We start from the raw sequence: 19,916 nt of genomic DNA, 5'->3' as shown, positions 1-19,916 counted from the left end.
GGGGTGGAGGTGAGATATGTATATCCAGGGTGATTAGTTTGTGGTCAGATCTCACTAGTGAGGGGTATGCTTCCGGTGTGGAGCACTTTGTCCCCATGTTTGTGATGATTAGGTCTAGTATATTATCTCCCCTTGTGGGAGAGGTGACTAGCTGTTCCATTGCAATTGAATTTATGAATTCCAGGAACCTTTGGGCTAGGGTGTTAGGGCTAGAATAATGCAACCAGTCTATGTTAGGGTAGTTGAAGTCTCCCAATATGATGGTGTTTGGTGAGACATTCATATCCTCCAATGTCTTCAGAAAGGCTGAATGGGGTTCCTGAGATTGGGAGGGTAGTCTGTAACATGCTACCAGTTGTATAGCAGTTTTCCCTATGGTTAGTTGCACCTGGATGGTCTCTGATGCTTCATGTGTTGCCATTAACCTGGAGGTGTGGGTGTCCTTGATGAATATGGACACTCCCCCTCCCTTTTTGGTTTCGTCCGAGTTTTGGGGCCGAAAAGCATGATACGAGGTATAGCCTGGTAGTGCTGGGGTGCTCTCAGGAGCCTTGAACCAGGTTTTAGTTACTGCACAGACATCGATGTTCTCCAAACTGAGGAGTGCTTCGAGAGCCTGCATCTTGAGATTTAGACTTCTGGCGTTGAGCAGCATTACCCTTCATTTTTTTTCCATTTTTGTTTTCTAAGGAGGTGGGTTTGTCTTTTGAGCCTTGCCTAAAAAATGCACTATGGGGGTGGCAAGAGCCTTAGCCAATATCCGGAAGCCCAGTGGTGACAGGTGCAAGCCATCCTTTGCGAAGCAGCGTGGCTTGTCCAGCATGTCATCCCAAGCAGACAGACATTGGATCCCCCTAGAATGACACCAGTAATTGAGCCAATTATTGAAGCTGATCATCTTGTCTTTGTATTGTGGCATTATTCTTGGTGAGGGCAAGATGCTGCTCAGGGTCAGGGTCATACCAACCTGGGCTACATAATCAGAGAGCTCCTCTATGTCTCTTTTCATGTAGTCCAGGGAGGTACATCTCAGGTCATTCACGCCGGCATGGACAATAACGGAGTCATATTTGTACTTGCTTTGGAGTGACCTGAGTGCGTGTGTTATGTGGCGGATCCTAGCTCCCGATAGGCAGCTCACCGTTACCCTCTCCTTGTTCAGCCTGGTAAGCGGAACGTCAGTGTGTCTGACTATAGAGTCACCTATTACTAGTGTATCAGGCATGGTGTTTGGCCTTAAGGGCTCTGATTGCTTGACACACTGATTTATTGAAGTATGTGTTACATGTGTTATGTTTTGAGGTGGTGGATTTTTGGGTGTCTGCTTTGGGAGCCTCTGTTGTTTTGGTAAGGTTTTTGTTAGAGCCTCCGAGTATGTCTTTGTCTTATTATGTGTTTGGTTTGCAGTTGTGGTAGGTCTATGTGGGACTGGGTTTGCTGTGTGTGTGGTTACCTTTTCCTCCTGTCTGGTCTTGCCAGTCCTGAGTTGAGAGAGTTCAGCCTCCAGTTTGGCTATATAGTTGCATCTCTCACATGTATTTGTGTTTGTTGGGAGGAGGAGAGGTTTGTCTGTGTACATGAGACAATTGTAGCATTGTCTCAAGATTCCCAGGTTAACCAGCTGAACCGGAGAGGATGCTAGTAATCCACCACTCAACATGCTAGAATATTATAAGGGAGTGCTGTGCTAAGGGAAGTGGGTACTCACAGGGGTGGTAGGTGGATGTAGTGCTTACTTTAGTTTGAGAGTGCTTACTTAGAAGAGAGGTTTTGAGAACAAGTGCTAGGCTTATAATAAAGCGAGTAGACTGATTATTATAAGAGTAGAGCTTTCTTAAGGGAAAATTTGAAGAGCAGACTTGGCGGAGCCAGAAAAAGTTTAACCTTATTTAACCGGCGCTGCGCTATGCGTACAATCGCGCAAGAGCCGCACAGACTCGGATTTTAAACAGGGAACTTCAAAAGAGCTAGAAATGGTCCAAAACAACCAATTACTACAAGCTCTTGTGCTGAGGTCACTCCTTCAGGGACAGATAGGCTGCTCAAGGCTCCCCACTCCCACTGGTGAGCAAAGAAACTACCTTCTATCCAAGTAAGGCAATGGACAACACAGGAACTACACCACAGCCCAGAATACAGCAAAGCCTGTATACTGGTCTAAACTAGTCGAGGAGAGGCGGGAAAACAAGGATTTTTTTTTTTTGTTTTTTTTTTGTTTTTAAGATAGAAAGCACACAGAAATGCAGGAAACAGTAATAAATCAGTTACACAGGCTAACACACTTTAGTGGGCAGCCTCAACAGTTAAATTTAACAAACAAACAAACAAACTTTTGACCAATTTTCGACCAAATGTAACTTTAAGTGCAGATAATATATAATGCAACAAATGGCTAAAAAACAGTTTAAGCTTGTTCAAAGTAAGCAAGAGAAGGTATTTTAGGTAAAAAACAGCAAAAAATACTTAAATCAGGAAAGTAGTTGCTTTTCTCAGTTCTCTGCTGCTAGGACCACGAGGAGCTGTTTCTGAGTAGTATAGCCAGAAAAAATGCTCAGAGGCGGATTTTAAACAGGGAACTTCAAAAGAGCTAGAAATGGTCCAAAACAACCAATTACTATAAGCTCTTGTGCTGAGGTCACTCCTTCAGGGACAGATAGGCTGCTCAAGGCTCCCCACTCCCACTGGTGAGCAAAGAAACTTCCTTCTATCCAAGTAAGGCAATGGACAACACAGGAACTACACCACAGCCCAGAATACAGCAAAGTCTGTATACTGGTCTAAACTAGTCGAGGAGAGGCGGGAAAACAAGGATTTTTTTGGGGGGATTTTTTGGTGCTTTCTTTTAGGGTGTGGACACCAGTCCCATCCTTGAAGCTGCTACTTGATCTTCAGTGCATACCTGTACTAAGCATTATAAATTGGATAGGGTTTCTAGGACCAGAACAGGTTTTGCTAGGACCATCCTGCATGGGTTTGTTTAGGGCTATTCCAAGCCTTCCACCTCCCTCTGCTTTTCTTGAGCTTTTGTACTCTTCAAAATGTTAAAAATACTGTGACAGTGATATAGAAGGACATAGTACAGTTGTGTAAAATCTTACCACAGCAGTAGATCTCCTTCTCTTCACTGTTGCAGTATTTGGTCCCTCCCTCCATCCCCATTTTTTCTTTTGGACTTTGATTTGGTTGCCCTCCTGGCTGGGGGTCTCCCCTTTTTTTCTGCATTTTCTCCTCCTGGAAGTGCATAGCCTCCTTTATGCTCTGGAGACTGTTGTCTACTAGGGCAATTCACTTCTGGAAATCTGCATCCGTACATCACTTTTATGCCCTACAGCCTCAATAGGGAGCAAACATGTAACGTACAGTGCATTCAAGGTCTAAAGGCTATCCGAACTCTGGGCTGTCCTTGCTGGGGGGAGCATAAAGTTAAGAAAACTGCAACAGTGAAGAGAAGGACATCTACTATTATAGAAAGATTTTACACAGCTGTACTTAACTAGTGGTATTACTAAAAATTAAGTAAATTTATTTTATTGCATAGTTACATCTCAGTATGAAGGCAATATAGAATACATGAATTTGGTGATATTTACTCTCTTGGTTTTGCCATTGTGGTTATATGGTATCAGTAATGGGCAAGTCCAACATTAACACAGCCCGTTGTCAATTGATGCTGAAGTATTAATTGATGTTAACCATCTGTGTGTATGACATGTGCTATATGTGAAATACTTTTTATGCCTTGCATCCTGCATTAAGAGTAGGAACTGCAGGCTGTTAGTAATTGTGGTGATATAAAGCAACACACACTCAGAAAGACAGATTGGTATTATGCTTTTAAAATTCAGTAGCTCACTGAGATTGCATATTTCCTTTTACATTCTGAAAATTTCAACATTGTTAGTTGTCTGATCAGTTAAAAGTGACCATCCTGTCTATCCCCCTGACAATAGGAGACTCATCTCAGTGTGCCAGTTTTTGGTACCAGTAAGTAAATGAATTTGTAAGATGGTCTTTTTGTATATTTCTACACAATACTTGTGTTCTCTGCTTCACTTAGTATACAGGTCCTTTGCTGCATATTGTCATGGAGTTGACCATAGTTGGTTGGATAGGCCTGTATGATGCAGCTAGTATCAGAAACAAAGGACTTCACCTGGTCATAACTAGTTTAGCTCAGTTCATACTGAAACTCCAAGGTATTTCTATGGAGGAAATGTCTTTACTGACATTTTAATTATGTTTGTATCATAAAGACTGGCTGGTTTCTTCTTCATTTCAGTGTACCAGTGAAAGAGAGAGAGAGATTGTCTTTGACCAGTAGTAGTACATGCCCATAAAATTGAATGGGGACACAGTTACTGCTATTTCTGTTAGTAACTGTAACAAAAGGTGTCACCAGCAATTTAGGTCCCTTAGTGTAAATCGCTTTCTCTAGTGGTGCTTATACATATCTTGATAATAAAATAGATTATCAGGTACCTAGAAATACATAATGTTTTTAAGACAGGAGATCAATCAAAATTCTAAAAAGAAGAAAAAAATCCTGTTATGTGAGAGTGATATAAACTGTGTTATGCCATTGTGTCTGTTTTATATGTTTAATTTTCTGTAGATCTTTTCCTTCTTTGTATTGATGTATTTTATTTAACAATATGGAATTTACTGTCTGTTTTACTATATCGTGTCTATTTTATATATTTAATTTTCTGTATTTCTGTACATGTTCTGATCAGTTGTATTTGCCATTATGGACTATGGCTTTTACTATATTGTGTTTATTTTATATATTTAATTTTCTGTATTTCTGTACGTGTTTTGATGAGTTGTATTTTCCAGTATGGACTTTGTTGTGGCTGAAAAGGGTCCTTGAACTAATTTAATTACCTGGTTAATAAAAATAAATAAATGCATTAGTAAGAAAGAATGTTAAAAGCTATATATATATATATATATATATCCATACATATATTGAGCTTTTGTGAACCTCTGTTTGTTTGTTATAGATATTTGAGTTTCTTTACTGTATTTTTAATGTGAAAGTGCTTGGAATCAAATGACTTTTGCTTAAAATTTGTTTAGACAAGACTGCCGTAATGACTTTTACCTGCTTGCACTACATCTGAAAGATGATGTAAGTTGATATTGTAGTCTGTATGGCTGCATGAACTACTGTGCCATTTTCAGCTTGCATTTATACAGTGCAAATGTAGTTAATTTGTCTGACTGCTGTATATAGTAAAGTACATCATTGTAAGCTTACGTTCCTATCTTTCATTAACTGGAATTTTCTTGCCTGATCTGTATTTACTGTAAAGCTTCTCTCCACATTTCCCCTAGTAACTTTTATGTTCACACAGTGTGGTTGTCTGCTCTGTTCAAGTACCCTCATCTGCTTTATTTGTCTCTCTTTCCTCCTACATTATTGTGAGCCAAGTGTATTATTTTAACTTACTCACAGATCAGTTGACCATATCACAGTAGGGGTCTGCACCACATTACTGAAGCCCAACAGAGACCAGTAATTTCCCTGAATTAAGGCATTCCTAAAAGGACCTGCACACAGAATCTGAAGTTGGTAAGGAAAGTATATTATGTGTAAACAGTGGATTTTAAGCCGTGAGTCTCTGTCCCCAGCACATGTGGCATACTGTGCTTAGTATGAAAGTGTGAAGCCCAGGTGTGCTTTACTATTACTGCATTTCTGTAATTTCACTATGTTGCCAAGTATTTATAAATGAATGACTTGTTTTAAAATATGTATCCCAAGACTAGAGTACAACTGGGACAGAGTGGTGTGATAAGAAACTACAGTTGTGTAAGTTGAACTTACCTTAACAGTAAATGTTCAAATGATCACTGCTGCCGTAGCCTAGCCTTTACTATATGGGTTATATCCTGCTGATGATGTAACAGCTGACCAACTTCCAAAGCTTCTGGGTACCTTCCCTTCACCCAAACTGGCAAACAGTTGAGCTGAGTTGACTAAAAGACACATTTGTGTGATGACCCCTGAAAGAACTAGGCTCAGATAAACAAAAAATAAATGTCCACACCCTGGCATAAAAAATGCACCAAACAAACAAGAAAGGGTGATGATGGGCGGTAGGAATGTCTACTGCAGCAGTTATTATTCGAACATCTAGTGTTATGGTAAGTTCAGCTTACACAGTTGTACTATGTGCATCATACTGATCACTGCTTCAGTAGCCTTAGCTATATGGGTACCATAGCTTACTATATTTGGGAGGTGAAAGGAGAAGGGTCCAGGAGACCCTAGAGAATGGTCCACGCAAAGCCTGTTCTAGACCTAGAAAGGAATTGAGCTTTTATTGATTTGTAAATGTATGTATAGAGTTTAGACCAGTGTGTATATTGTACCTAGTCAGCCACTGTAGCTAGACAGCATGTGCATATAAGTTACTGAGCATGTGTGAGATCAGTGCCGTTTTGTGTACTCAGTGTGAATGTAAGCTTGAATGGAGATGCACGTGTGTATGTGTTAGAAGTTATTAATTTAACAACTATAATTTATTGGAACACAACGCTTTTGGGTGATACCCTTCTTCAGTGTGAAACACACTGAAGAAAGGTATCATCCAAAAGCTTTCTGTTCCAATAAATTACAGTTTTTTAAATTAATAGTGTCTGAAAGTCCAGTATATTTTTTGTTATGCCTGATATTTTAACCATGACTGTGATTGCCGTTATATTGAGCCTGTTTTCTGTTAGAAGGAACAAGTCAGTCAGTAAGTATATGAAGTATAGATACAAGTTACAGCTCCTGATGTGTCTGTGTGTAATAAATGACTTGAATGCATACTGAGCCTCAGTGCTCATTTGAATGCACGAGACATGCAACCTAGAGGACCAAGTAACAGCTTCTAGAATACTTGTAGAATCCAGCCCTTTCCAAAAAGGCATAGAAGAAGCCAAGGCTATTGTTGAGTGGGGCTTGACCCTGCCTGAAATAAATTTTTCATGGTGAATATAATAAAAGGTAATAGTCTTAGACAGCCATTTGAAAACAATCTGTTTTGACACAGGTTGTCCCTTTTACTTACCTCCACAAGAAATAAACAGTTGATCCAAAGATCTGAAAGATTTAGTTCTGTCGAGATAGGACCTGAGTTGTCTGTGGACATCCAAGGTATGGAGTATCCTTTCTCCCTCATTTTTAGGTTCATGAAAGAAACCTGAGATGGATAGTTTGTCTTAAAGGATATTTGGATACCACTTTAGGCATAAAAGAAGGATTCGTTCTCAAAGAAACCTGTCCTTGATGGAAATGAAGTAGTGTTGACTCACCATAAAAGCTTACAACTGAGATACCCTTCTTGCAGATGTCAGAGCAATTGGTAGAACTGTCATCCATATTAAGCACCTCAAATCAGCCAGATGAGCTGGTTCAAATGGAGCCAAATGTTAGTTTCTCTTGCACAAAATTAAGACCCCAAGGAGGGGCCACCAGTATACTTGGAGGCCTCTTATGAAAAATGCCTTTCAAGACCATTTTGACATAAGACTGCCTTGGAAAGAGAAAGATCCATGGGCAGACATGCTGAAATAGCAAATAAATGAACCTTGATAGTGGTATAAGAAAGGCCATAGCAAAGTAACTCAAATATTGTAAAGTAAGAAGATAGCTAGCCCTAAATGGGCACTAATTATGTTGCTGGCACCAACTAGATAACCCTTTCCATCTGCTAATATATATTTTTCTAGTTGCAGCTCTCTTGCCTCCATTAGTATCTGCTGCACATCCTCAGAAAAGACTGAAAGGAATTAAGACCCTGTAACCCAGGCAGTCAATTGAAGATGACTGATGTTAGGGTGTATCTGACACCCCTGTTCTTGTCTGAATAGATCCATCCTGTGAGAACGCATGTGGTAATTGCCCCTGGCATCATCAGAAAAAATCTTGTGGGATTCCTTCTGAATCTTCAGAGGTGGCATACAAGAACGTTCCTGTCAAAAAGAAAAGGCATCTCTCTTCCAGGCCTTCTTGCATGGAGCCGTAGTCCTCCTGTGCTTGCCTGTACCTCTGAGAAGTATATGTCAAACAGGAGGGGTCCTAGGACTGAGCCCTGGGGAATGCCACTTATAACCGGTTTAGAGTCAGACCTAGCTCCTGCAACTCTTACCATGTTGGTTCTGTCCGTCAGCCAGTTGGCAATCCATCTCATGACGTAGGGATTATGTTCAGGCTGGTGAGCTTGTCTATAATACCTGAGTGGGGAATGGTGTCAAAGACCTTTGCAAGGTCTAGGTAGGCTGTGTGGACTACCTTTCCCTCATCTATAGCCTTGGTAATTGTCTCAAAGAAGTCCACCAGGTTTAGGAGGCATGATCTGCCCTTAACAAAGCCAAACTGGGTAGGGTCCAGTGTTTGGAGGTTTCCAATGTCTCTGTTAATGAGATCCATGGTGATGTGCTCCATAGCTTTGCAGACCAAGCTAGTCAGGCTTATAGGGTGATAGTTCCCAGGGTCCGTTGTGGCTCCACCTTTGTGGAGTGGAATAACCGTTGCTGTGTGCCACTGTGTGGGCACATAGCCTGTGGAGAGGCTGAGTTTAAACAATGTGTTTAGGTGAGGGGTTAGTTCATCTTTGATCTCATGTAGGATGCAGCCTGGGACACTGTTCGGTCCCATTGATGCTGTATTTTTGGCATCTGTGATTTCAGGGGTACTACATTCTTCTGGGAACAGGGAAACAGTAGGGAGTGCCGTTACAATTTTAACAGGCAGACATTTTCAGAAACAGTATACATCTTCTGGCTAAATTTTGTTAAGAAGAATATATGTTGTTTTACAAAAATTCACCACAAAGCCATTTGGCTGCTTACATTAATGCCATACTGTTAAAGAATATTGAATCCTTTTATTGAAACAGATAGATCAGAACTTCGGAGCTCAATAGGGAACCACCTTACTGAAATGTGCATTAAGTAGGTAAGATCATAAACAATTCAGAGGGGATTCACACATTAACTTTACTTCCTGGATTGGAGAAATTGGTATCTGCTCATGCCGTGTTTGCATTGCCTTAGTGCAAGTCAGTATGAAAATCTCATATCTGGGACAGTAGTGAGAAACTTTACCTTTCAGCATCCACCTGTTGGTGCTCAGCCATGGAACATTTGCCACATCACTAACATGCTGAGTCTGTCTGCCATAAATGTCATTCAGCTGGCTTTAGGACAGCTCATCACTCCCTACCTAATTTATGAACAAAATTGGTAAATTTCTTGTAGTAAAGTATTTATGAAATGTTTGTTTAAACAGTAACTTTTTTGGCCCATTTTTATATTTTTAGAACTTCTTCAAAATGAACATTGCATTTCACGAGTAAAGCAGTTCGGACTCGCACTGATTTATCTGCTCTCTTTTGCATCACAGCAGACAAACGTAGATAAGCAGCTTACTTGGTTGTAGGCTGTGGCTGTGTGGGTGATTCTAATGCTAGGAATATCTTCCATGCGAAAAAAATATATATATTGTGTAGATTGCCGTGCACCATTGTGTGTGTTAAAATCATTAATCATCAGCATCATCTCAATAATGTTTTATAATTATTAAAGTGGGAAAGTTCCTCTCTGACTAAGTTGTGACTGAACAAAGGAACCAGGCCAGGGTATCATATTTTCCTTTTATTGTGTTATATTTAGAGCGCTTGGCAAAGAAAGGGACTCAGAAATTCAAGGATAGAATTCGTATGCTTTATACGTTCATAGGTAGGTACTAGGCTACCGGCCCTAGGGCCTATACAATCCTAGCCAAAAAGGTACCCTGGCTTTCGCCACCCAAGAAAATTCCTGTGCCCCTGTCGAGCAGAGCCACAGAGGTGATCCCTGGGGTGAATTTCCTATTTCCCATCCAATCATCAAGATTTTTCTTGGAGTGCAAATGAGGAGCTTTGTTTGATATAGATAGGTAGTTTGTTCCAGAGTATGGGAAGTCTCTGGGACAGGACTCTATCCCTCCAGCATGTTCTGTTCTGTTGTGGTGACAAGGTTTAGGTCCCTAGAGCGTGTAGCTTGGAGGGATTGGGATTTCTTTAAGTAGAGCATGTCCAGCAGCTCTTGGTTTGACATAGCTTTATATGTTAGGCAGAGATCGCCTCTGAGTAGACTATATGAAACAGAGTAAAGCTGGAGTTTTTTGAGACAGTCTGCGTAGGGCATCTGTTTGAGGCTGGTAATTCTCTTTGTGAGGTATTTCTGCGGCTTTTCTAGTTGTTGATGTCTTGTGAGGTACATACCAAAAGGGGTGTTGTACTCTATAATGGGTCTAATGAGTGACGAGTAGAGGGGAACAATGACCTCTTTTTCCTGGATGAGAAACCTTTTGTGATGAGGTACGCCACGTAGAAGGATTTCCTGCCTACTGTAGTGATGTGATTATCAAAGGAGAGACTACTGTCCACCTGTGTCCCATGGTCTCTTATCACACTTTCGGTGTTAAGTAGATTACCACCTATGTGGTAACTCATGGGTACAGAGTTTTTACCAAAGGGGATGACAATGCACTTTTTGGCATTGAGTGTGAGGCCATGGCTTTGACACCAGGCATCTGTCTCAGTGAGGCCTTTTTGTAGGATGTCCACATCGTTAGCAGTTTCGATTATGGCTCCTAGTTTGCAGCCATCTGCGAACTTCGTTAGCCAAAGACCTTCTGTGTTAGCCTGTACTTCAGAAAAGTAGATACCAAAAAGGAGAGGGCCCAGGACTGAACCCTGTGGCACTCCACTTGTCACTGGTCTGAAGTCTGATTTGGAGTCTGCTGCTTTCACAGTGGGTTCTGTCAGTGAGCCAGTTGGCAACCCATCTTGGAACATAGGGATTTATCTATAATTCCAGAGTGGAGGATGGTGTCAAAAGCCTTGGCGAGATCTAGATAGGCTGTGTGAACCACCTTAATGCTCATCTACGGCTTTGGTGACCGCTTCAAGGAAGTCAATCAGGTTTAGGAGACATGACCTGCCTTTTACAAATGCGTACTGGGTGGGATCCAGAATTTGGAGATTACCAATGTCTTTGTTTATAAGTTCCATGATGATATGTTCCATGGCCTTGCAGACCAGGCTCGTTAGGCTAATGGGGCGGTAGTTCTCAGGGTCCGTGATGGCTCCCCCTTTATGCAGTGGGATAACCATTGCTGTACACCATTCAGTGGGCACAAAGCCTGAGGTGAGGCTATGACTGATCATGGTGCTTAGGTGGGGTGCCAATTAATTCTGTAGTTCATGTAGAACGCAGCCTGGGATGTTGCCATGTCCAATGGATGCTGTGTTCTTGGCTTTGGAGAGCATGGCTTTTACCTGTGCATCCATGATTACATGACTTTGCATTCTTCAGGTATAGAGATGGGCCCTTTAGGGGGTGAGGGGAGAGTAAAGTTAGCACTGAACCTATCTCCAGGATGTTGGCAATATCAGTTGGTTCTGTATATTTAGTGCATTGTGCTGTAACTCAGAGCAGATCTGAGTGTTGCCATTGAGATTCTTGACATAGCTGTAGAATGCTTTGTGGTTGTCTTTAGAATCAGTGGCGATTTTTTTCATAAATAGCTTTGGAGGATTTTATGAGGGATCTCAGCTTCATACTGAGGCTGACCAGCGAGTTCTTCCAGTCACTGGATTTTAGTCTTTTTTGCAAGTTTCTTTCTTCTGTTGTAGAATTTGTTTATGGCAGGAGACCACCAGATTGGCTTTTTTTTGGAGGAAAGCATCTTGGCTCTGTTAGGGATAGCACGATCCATGCACTCGTGTAAGTGCTTATAAAGTGCATTTGTGTAGAATTCAGCAGTCGTACCTCTATTGTCCATCTGCATGGGTGTCCTGATGTTTGCCACTTCTGTCTTAAGAAGCGTGAAGTTGGCTTTGGAGAATTTTTTTACAGTGGTTTCCCTAATGGGGGGTAGGGGCAGGATGTGGATGTCTAGGGTGATTAGCTTGTTGTCGGATCTGACCAATGAGGAATTGACCTCTGGTGTGGAACACTGGTCACCCATGTTGATAATGACCAGGTCTACGATATTGCTGCCCCTGGTTGGGGTGTGGATATGTTGTTCCAAAGCGTTGGAATTTATGAATTCCAGAAAACGTTGAGCAAAAGAGTTACTACACGAGTAGTTTTCCCAGTTATTGGTGGGGTAGTTGAAATCGCCCATTATTAGGGTGTTGGGTTGTACCCTAATATTTTCCAGTGTATCAAGAAATTAGGATTGGGAATCCTGGGGCATGATGTGGGATCTGTAGCAAGTTACGATTTGGATTGCGGTCTTGCCCAGAGTTAGTTGCACTCAGATAATCTCAGATGCATTACACTGAGCAACTAGCCTGGAGGTGTGGATATACTTCATGAATATGGACACGCCTTCACCTTTAGTATTTTGGTCCAGGTTAGGTGGCTGAAAGGTGTGGTATGCATTATAGCCTGGTAATGCAGGGGTGCTCTCTGGAGCCTTGAACCAGGTCTCTGTCACTGCACAGATGTTGATGTCCTCCATTTTAAGGAGTGCCTCGAGTGAATGCATTTTGAGGTTTAGACTTCTAGCATTGAGTAGCATTACCCTCAGATTTTGCTTGCTTGTACCTGTTACAGTGGTGAATTTGTCATTTGAACCTTGCATAACAAAGGCACTACAGGGGTGGCAAGAGCCTTAGCCAGTATCCGGAATACCAAGGGCAACAGGTGCAGGCCATCTCTGGCAAAGCATCATGTTCTGTCGATCATGTCATCCCAGGCAGACAAATACTGGATCCCCTTAGAATGACACCAGAAGCTTCGCCAATTGTTGAAGTCAATCATTTTGTCCTTGTACTGTGGTATCATTCTGGGTGATGGCAAGATGCTACTCAGGCTACAAGATCGGAGAGCTCCTCCATGTCTCCTTTCATGTAGTCCAGGTAGTACGTCTCAGGTCATTCACACCAACATGGACAATGACAGAGTCATATTTGTACTTATTGTGGAGTGACCTGAGTGTGTGCGTTATGCGGCTTATCCTGGCACCCGACAGGCAGCTGACAGTAACTTTCTCCTTGTTTAGCCTGGTGAGTGGAACATCAGTGTGCCTGACTATAGAGTCACCTATGACTAGAGTGCTGGGTACGTTGTTATGCCTTATGGGCTGTGGTTGAGTGGCACACTGAGTTTGTGGGCTATGTGTCATTTGGGTTGTGTTGGGGGGGGGCGGCGGTTGCATGCATTTCTGCTTTGGAGGTCTCTGTTGCTTGAGCAGATTTTTATTAAGAGCCTCTGTGAATATAGGTGTGTGTTTTGTGTTGCTATGTGTGTGTGTTTTGGTGTTGTAGGTTTTGAGGGACTATGTAATGAGTGTGGTGTGGTGCAAGTGTTTATCTTCTCCTCTTGACTGTCTAGTCCAGTCTTGGGTAAAGAGAGCTTTAAAAGATGGCTTTATATGCAGATGATATTACTTTATACATGATAAAACCCAGAAAAGGACATTTCAGTGTTGTGGAACATTACGGGACAGTTTCAGTTTTTTTGGGAATATAAAATTAATGCAGACAAAACAGAGGCTATAACTGTAAACTATGTACTCACATATCAGTTGGCTAAGCAGTGCCCATCTTTATGGGGGACATGATAAAATGAAGTATTTAGGAATATGGGTTAAAAAGGATTCTGTTATGGCAGCTTAGGATATGTGGGAAGACGCTAGAAAAACTGAGAAACTAGAAGCCTATGTTTATGGATATGGATAGCGAGATAAAAGCAGTGAAAATATATTTTTAGTCGCTTTAGTTTTATATACAGGTCAGATCTATTTTGTCAATGAGGAGAAGTTGTGGACAGTAATTAATAAAAAGTTGAAGGGTTTTATAAAGGAGCGGAATAGGGCAAGGGTCAACTCAACTAAATGAATCCCTCCACTAGAACAAGGAAGTTTAGGATTAACAGATTTGAAAGAATATTTTAGAGTCACATGGTTAAGGCTAATGTACATAACACAAGCAGAAAGCTATAATTCAAAGTGGAAAAGGATGATGATGATGAAGCAGGGAGAAATTCAAGAAATAAGAAGAAAGTAGGATTTTGGATGCAGATCATTAAGGAGAACAACAGCTATACAGAGTATGATAGTCATACATTAGAAGAAAGTATTCTAAGAACTAAGCCAACATAAGAATGGAAAATGGAGATTCTTCTGACAGGTATGACTGCAAGTAGGACTACAGACAGTAGGCAAGAGTAGACTGGAGTTTACTGGGGAAAACTGGCAGAGAAACCAAGATATTGGGAGCAAATAGCTAGAGGGGGAAAGGTTATTGAATAGGGAGAGGCCAAGATGACATTTGGATTGCAGGCTAGAGGCTGCCTTCTATATCCAGGTATTCATATTAGAGTACAAGGAAAAAGAAAGAGATTGAGGACTCTTAAGTGAAAGACCTGCTGTGATAGAGTTTCTAGTTGAATCTACAACAGAAGCCCATGTTAAAAAGGGATAATTAGTAGGGTATGTAAAACATTGCATGATAACTATAAGAATCAATCAAGTTAAAAAAAGATTGGGAAGAGAGGCTGGATAAGCAATTCACAAAAAAACAATTGGAGGACATATGCATGGCTCCCAAATATGCAACAAAGTCTAGAAGATTTAGGATTTTTGCTTGGAAATATTATCCATAGGTATTTAAATACCTCAAGCAGACTCCAAAGAATTTTCCGTAAGTAGATGGCACATGCTGGAGGTGTGATAGGGAAGAAAGAGGTAACTGGAACATATGTTTGGGAGAGTAATGTGTTGACAGATTTTAAAAATTCCCTGCAGAGTACTCTTTTGGTGAGTAAGTGGGTGTAACTAAAGAACTTATTTTTTGAGCTGGGATACAGGCATTATTAAGTTTAATTCTGGTGGCTGCCTAAAAAGCAATTACTAGAAAATGGAAATCAAAGTCAAAACCAACGGTATTTGAAGTAGTGAATATTGTAACAGAGTTAAAAGAACTGGACCGGGATCTTTAGAAAAGGGTAGGAGCAAATTGTATAAAAAATAGAAATTGTGGGAGCAATACATACAGAATAATGTTTTAGAGGAGGAGTGAGGTTTAAAGGGAGGTAGGAATCTAGCAATATATGTAATACTGGATTGACAGTTGTATAAAAATATGTATGTGATATATAATTGTAACTGTGAGCGTGTTAGCATGGTTTGTTTTCTTTTATATAAATGTGTATTTGTCTATGCTTAAAGTGATAATACAATATACATGTTAAAATGTTTTAGAATTAAACCAAGTCTTATTATAGTGCCTTCCATTGATTATAGTTGCCTTAAAACCCTTAATGTCCTTTAGAAAGTGTGGTTCAGGATTGTAGTAATGAATGGTTATGTTGCCTTACATGTTTTATAGAAACAAAGTATCCTATCTGGAATCTGTATTCTTTGTCCTGTCTTCTGAAATGTGTGTGTCCTTTTCATTTTGCACTTTTGCTTTTTCTCATCATCACCTGGCTTGTATTTTGGTTCAATGATCGACTGAATTTTGTACTTAATCTCATATTTGAACGTTAAGTTTGATGGTATGCTTCAGTTGTTGGATCTTTTGGATCATGTACTATCTTGATGTGATGAAAGGCTGTCACCAAGGGATCGTCTTGAAATCTGCTGATCCTCTGTTAACCATAAATCATTCTGTGATGTCATTTCCTGTAGCCTTAAAGGAGTCATCCTTCTTTGAGTTATTTCTTGAATGTTACAGAGCTGACTTCAATGCTGTTAATGGTAGACTTATCAGATTTGATATTACCTGGTATGTCAGACATTGGCAAAATCTTTTCTAATACTGGATTTACAGTATTTGCTGAGGTGGGTGTTACATTCTCCTCAACTGGTAATCCAAAGTACTCCTGTTTTAGTACTGATAAGTCAACTTTAAGTAACTGTTCCATGAAAGTCAACACATTTTCTTTCAAAGTGTGTTGTTACCTCTGTCATCTGGACAGGAACACATTTTATTTGTTGTGTGGTAGTCTAACAAGGTAAGCAGCCTGGCTGCATGCCGTGGGGAGAGATTGCTGACTAGGTTCTGCAGCACAGGAGGAGCCAGGCAGAGAGTAGTTGGAATGAAGGAATATGGCCAAGCAGCTCTCTAATGGGGGAAGGGAAGGGGTGTATGCACTATGGCTTCCCATGCCAGATCTGGAGCATCTCTGGTAACTGACCAGAATGGGGTGAGAAGGAAGAATGTAAGATTGAGGATTGCAAGTTATCTGGCCTACCCACTATCCAGTATCCCCTTTTAACAAATCGCAGAAATCGAAAAAGGGTGTGTAGATGTTAAATCCTGACGGATATAACATACCATTGTATTTTCCTGGTGTAGTCTAGCAAAGGGTAGCTTGATTATAATCGATCCCATGTACTGTAAAATCCTGAGAAACTCCCTTGCAGATACATGACTTGGGGTGGAAAAACTCACTAAGAACTGTTGAAACATATCTACTTTATCTGGTGGAAGAAAGGCTCTCCCTAAGACCAAGTAGAGCAAACTTCCCAGTAAAAACATTCTGTGAGATGGAATGACAGAAAACTTCTGCAAATTGATTTGACAAACAGATTGAATTGAAGTCTCTGAACAGTTGCTAGAGACGTTGGAAATAAAGTCTACACAAATAACACAATCATTCAAATATGGAAAAATGTGGATGTCTTAGAATTCTGCAATAAACAATGGCTGGAGATAGGCATTTTGTAAATACCCTTAATGCAGTGGAGAGTCCAGTGTGTAAAACAGAGAAGTAATGTAAGGTAGATAAGCATTTTGTAAATACCCTTAATGCAGTGGAGAGTCCAGTGTGTAAAACCAAAAAGTAATAATGTAAGCCAGACGCATGAAATCAAGAAATGCCTGAAATGCTTGGCAATGGAAATGTGTTGATAGGCATCCTTTAGATTCAGCTTTACCATGAAAGCTAGATGAGGAATCGGGGGGGGGGGGGTGAAAGATATTGAAGTGATCCTCAGAATCCTGACAAAAGGGTGTGGAAGAAGAAAGATCCTGCACTGACCTGAGGATCTCTCTGGTTTGGGAATTAGAAATATCCATGAATAATAAAGTTTGCCTGGGACACTGATAGGCACTGGTTCTATGACCCCCCCTCCCTTAAACAGCATGTTTTGCAGAATGAGAGAAAAGAAAGAAATATGGCTCACTTGGTAAGGAGGAATCCCCTGAAAACGAGGAACTCCAATTGCCAAATGTCCCCCCTTGGACACCCTTCAAAACATAACTGTCTGAGACTCTGTGAAGGCTTTTTTTTAGCCTCTTTTTCACTTGTTTTTTGAAACCCTAATTCTTCACCTCTTGATGTTTAAACTGCTTAGTGGAAAAGGGATCTGAGGAGGAGGAGAAACTACTATATGGTCAAAAATATTACTGTTGAAAAATCTGAGTCAATCCTTGAATCAGTTTTACCCCTTTATCATATTTCTTAAGCACTCTAGCTGCAGAAGGGCCAAGCAGGGTCTGTTTTTGTAGAGGAGAAATTAAATTCTCAGATTTACCATCTTCAGGAAGAATTTAAGAACAAAGCCAAGCAGGTCTCCTCAAAACTGATATAGAAGCAGCTGCTCTGGAAGAGGAATCAACAGTATTATAAACACACTTTAAAGTATATTTAGTCACTTGAGAAACCACTCAAAGAAGCATTTAATGATTTTTTTCACCTTGACAAGCTGAAACTTTAACATACGAGCATGGCAATTTAAAATCCTGAAAGACAAAGTGCTAGAAGAATACATTTTCTTCTCCAAACTTTTCCATTTATTTCCCAATGGAGTTAGTACCAGCAACCTGTTAAGCAGCAGCAGATTTGGAAAGAAAAATAACAGCTGTATCTGCTTTAGGACTGGGAAACAGGACCTCTTGGGAACAGGAGATTAACAGTCAGGAAGACTGGATGCATTCAGAAAAACTGATTAGGAAAAAAAATCTGCAGTACACCCCCCACTGACTAATATTCTGATGCAAAACTTCTGTCAGAATGAAAAGGAACACTCTGTCTTTTCTTGTTTGAAGATTCTGAATGGCACAGAAAAGGTAGCAATCACCTTCTTGACAACTCCCAGTAAATCTGCCCTACCCTGTCCATAGAAATGGAAATGGTAGATTGGAAACTTTCTCACTAAGTGCCAACACTTGATGCAAAACCTGACACTTGGACGCTAAATTGTGCATCCATAACTATTCACCTGTTCTTTCCCTGTGCGCTGAGTATAGTGGCTCTACCTTGCTTGCCAAGGGAATCACTACACCCAAAGAGGAAGGGACTTAACCCCCCCCCCCACCATGGTCCTTGGGAAGTTAAATCAAGTGGGCCATGGAAAAATGGGTTGTATAAAGAAACAACCAACAATCACAGCAGTTTCTCCCATCAGTGGTTGAGGCAAACTTGGAACCAGTAACCAGTCGTACCCTACCCCTTAACAAGTTCTCTTTTTGTGTGCTGGAGACGTTACAAGCTTGGAGACTGCCTCCTTCTCTATTGATAAGCCAAGAAATAGGTCTAAAACGTGGATAATGATTCTTTGATTAGTGTGTAAAGGAGAATGTCCAAAAACAGTTGGTTCTGAGGTAAGTAAACCACTGAAAACTTAGCACAAGCACTATATCATGTCCCAATGTGGCAAAACTTCAATAAAATAAAAGTTTTAATCAAAATATTAAATTTTTCCAACTGTTACAGTGTTATGACAGCCCATGTTACTTTATTTCATACTAAATATGAATTCTCTCAGAAAAAGTACACATTTTTGTTATAAAAGTCCAATCGGAACTTACTTACCAAGCTCTTGAAGGATTGATAGCCAACTGAAAGAAATGTGAGACCCACTGCAGAAGTCCTCATTTTGTTAGCAAAAAGGTGGTGAAGTGTTGTAGTGCTCTGGTTGACTTTTATATGGGGCTTCTTGTGTGCTCCTGGCAGTTGGAGCACCTGGGAGGACACTCAACGCTCTGGAAAATGTGGTCTCATAGTTTAAGCTACTGCAACAGTGATCCACATATTGAACATCTTGCTTTACTTAAAAAGAGTAGGAGGCTTAATTCATTTTTATAAACTAGGCAAGGTAAACTGAGCAGTTGGTTTGCCAACTATCCATACATCAAATCCATTCCACCAATGAACAAAAGCTAGTGCAAGCCAGATAGACCATACATTCAGTCACAGATACCTACTCCCTCATGAACTTCACAATCCAGCAATCTTTACACACTCTCTCAAATTCATTTAGCAGGTTAAAACTACCAAACACAGAAATACTCAAATAATAAAAAAGACATACTAAAAAATGAATAAAAAGAAAAAAAACACCCACAGTCATGGAAATACTCATATGCAGCTCAAATAAGTGAGTAGGTCTGCATAAAAATAATGAAATAGAACAAAATATGAATCAAGACTGTAATTAAATTAAATATTCTTTGCAGTAATAAAATCACTAAAAGCTAACATTTAAGTATATTACCTTATCAGGAACAGTAAAGTGTCTCCTAAAAGGTAAAAAAAAAAAAAAAAAAAAACATGAAAAGTGAAATTTAAACTCTACAAATGAATGTATGAAGAGACAGAAAGTGAATAACATGGAGAAAAATAGTCCCTATAGCATCAGAAAAAAAGCCACTCTAACTTAGGGGTCACATTACACACGCACAAAAACAAAGTAGAAAGATTCTGCGAGGCATTGTCTGCCTGAAGAGCTAAATCTCAAGATACAGAGCACAGAAAAAAATCACTGCATGAGTACGAATGCATATTAAAACAGAAATAAAATGGGCATAAAAATTACCACCAGAACCCATTTAAATAAAGTCAACAGGCATACTTTGAGCCAAACTAACTTAAGAAAAATAATGGGGGTGGTGGGCCATCATTGCTTACCTATGTAT

General features: G+C 40.3%; 1 protein-coding gene across 2 annotated transcripts in view; it reads left to right on the top strand.

Moving 5' to 3' along the window:
• Positions 1 to 19,916, top strand: part of PLEKHG1 (pleckstrin homology and RhoGEF domain containing G1) — a 2,146,741-nt gene that overhangs the window by 1,360,683 nt on the left and 766,142 nt on the right. The window lies entirely within an intron of this gene.

Source organism: Protopterus annectens, chromosome 1.part0 (assembly GCF_019279795.1).
Source record: "Protopterus annectens isolate FY-2018-M chromosome 1.part0, PAN1.0, whole genome shotgun sequence".
NCBI lineage: Eukaryota > Metazoa > Chordata > Ceratodontiformes > Protopteridae > Protopterus > Protopterus annectens.
The sequence above is the reverse complement of the archived record's forward strand: the minus strand, read 5'-3'. Positions and strand labels throughout refer to the sequence as shown.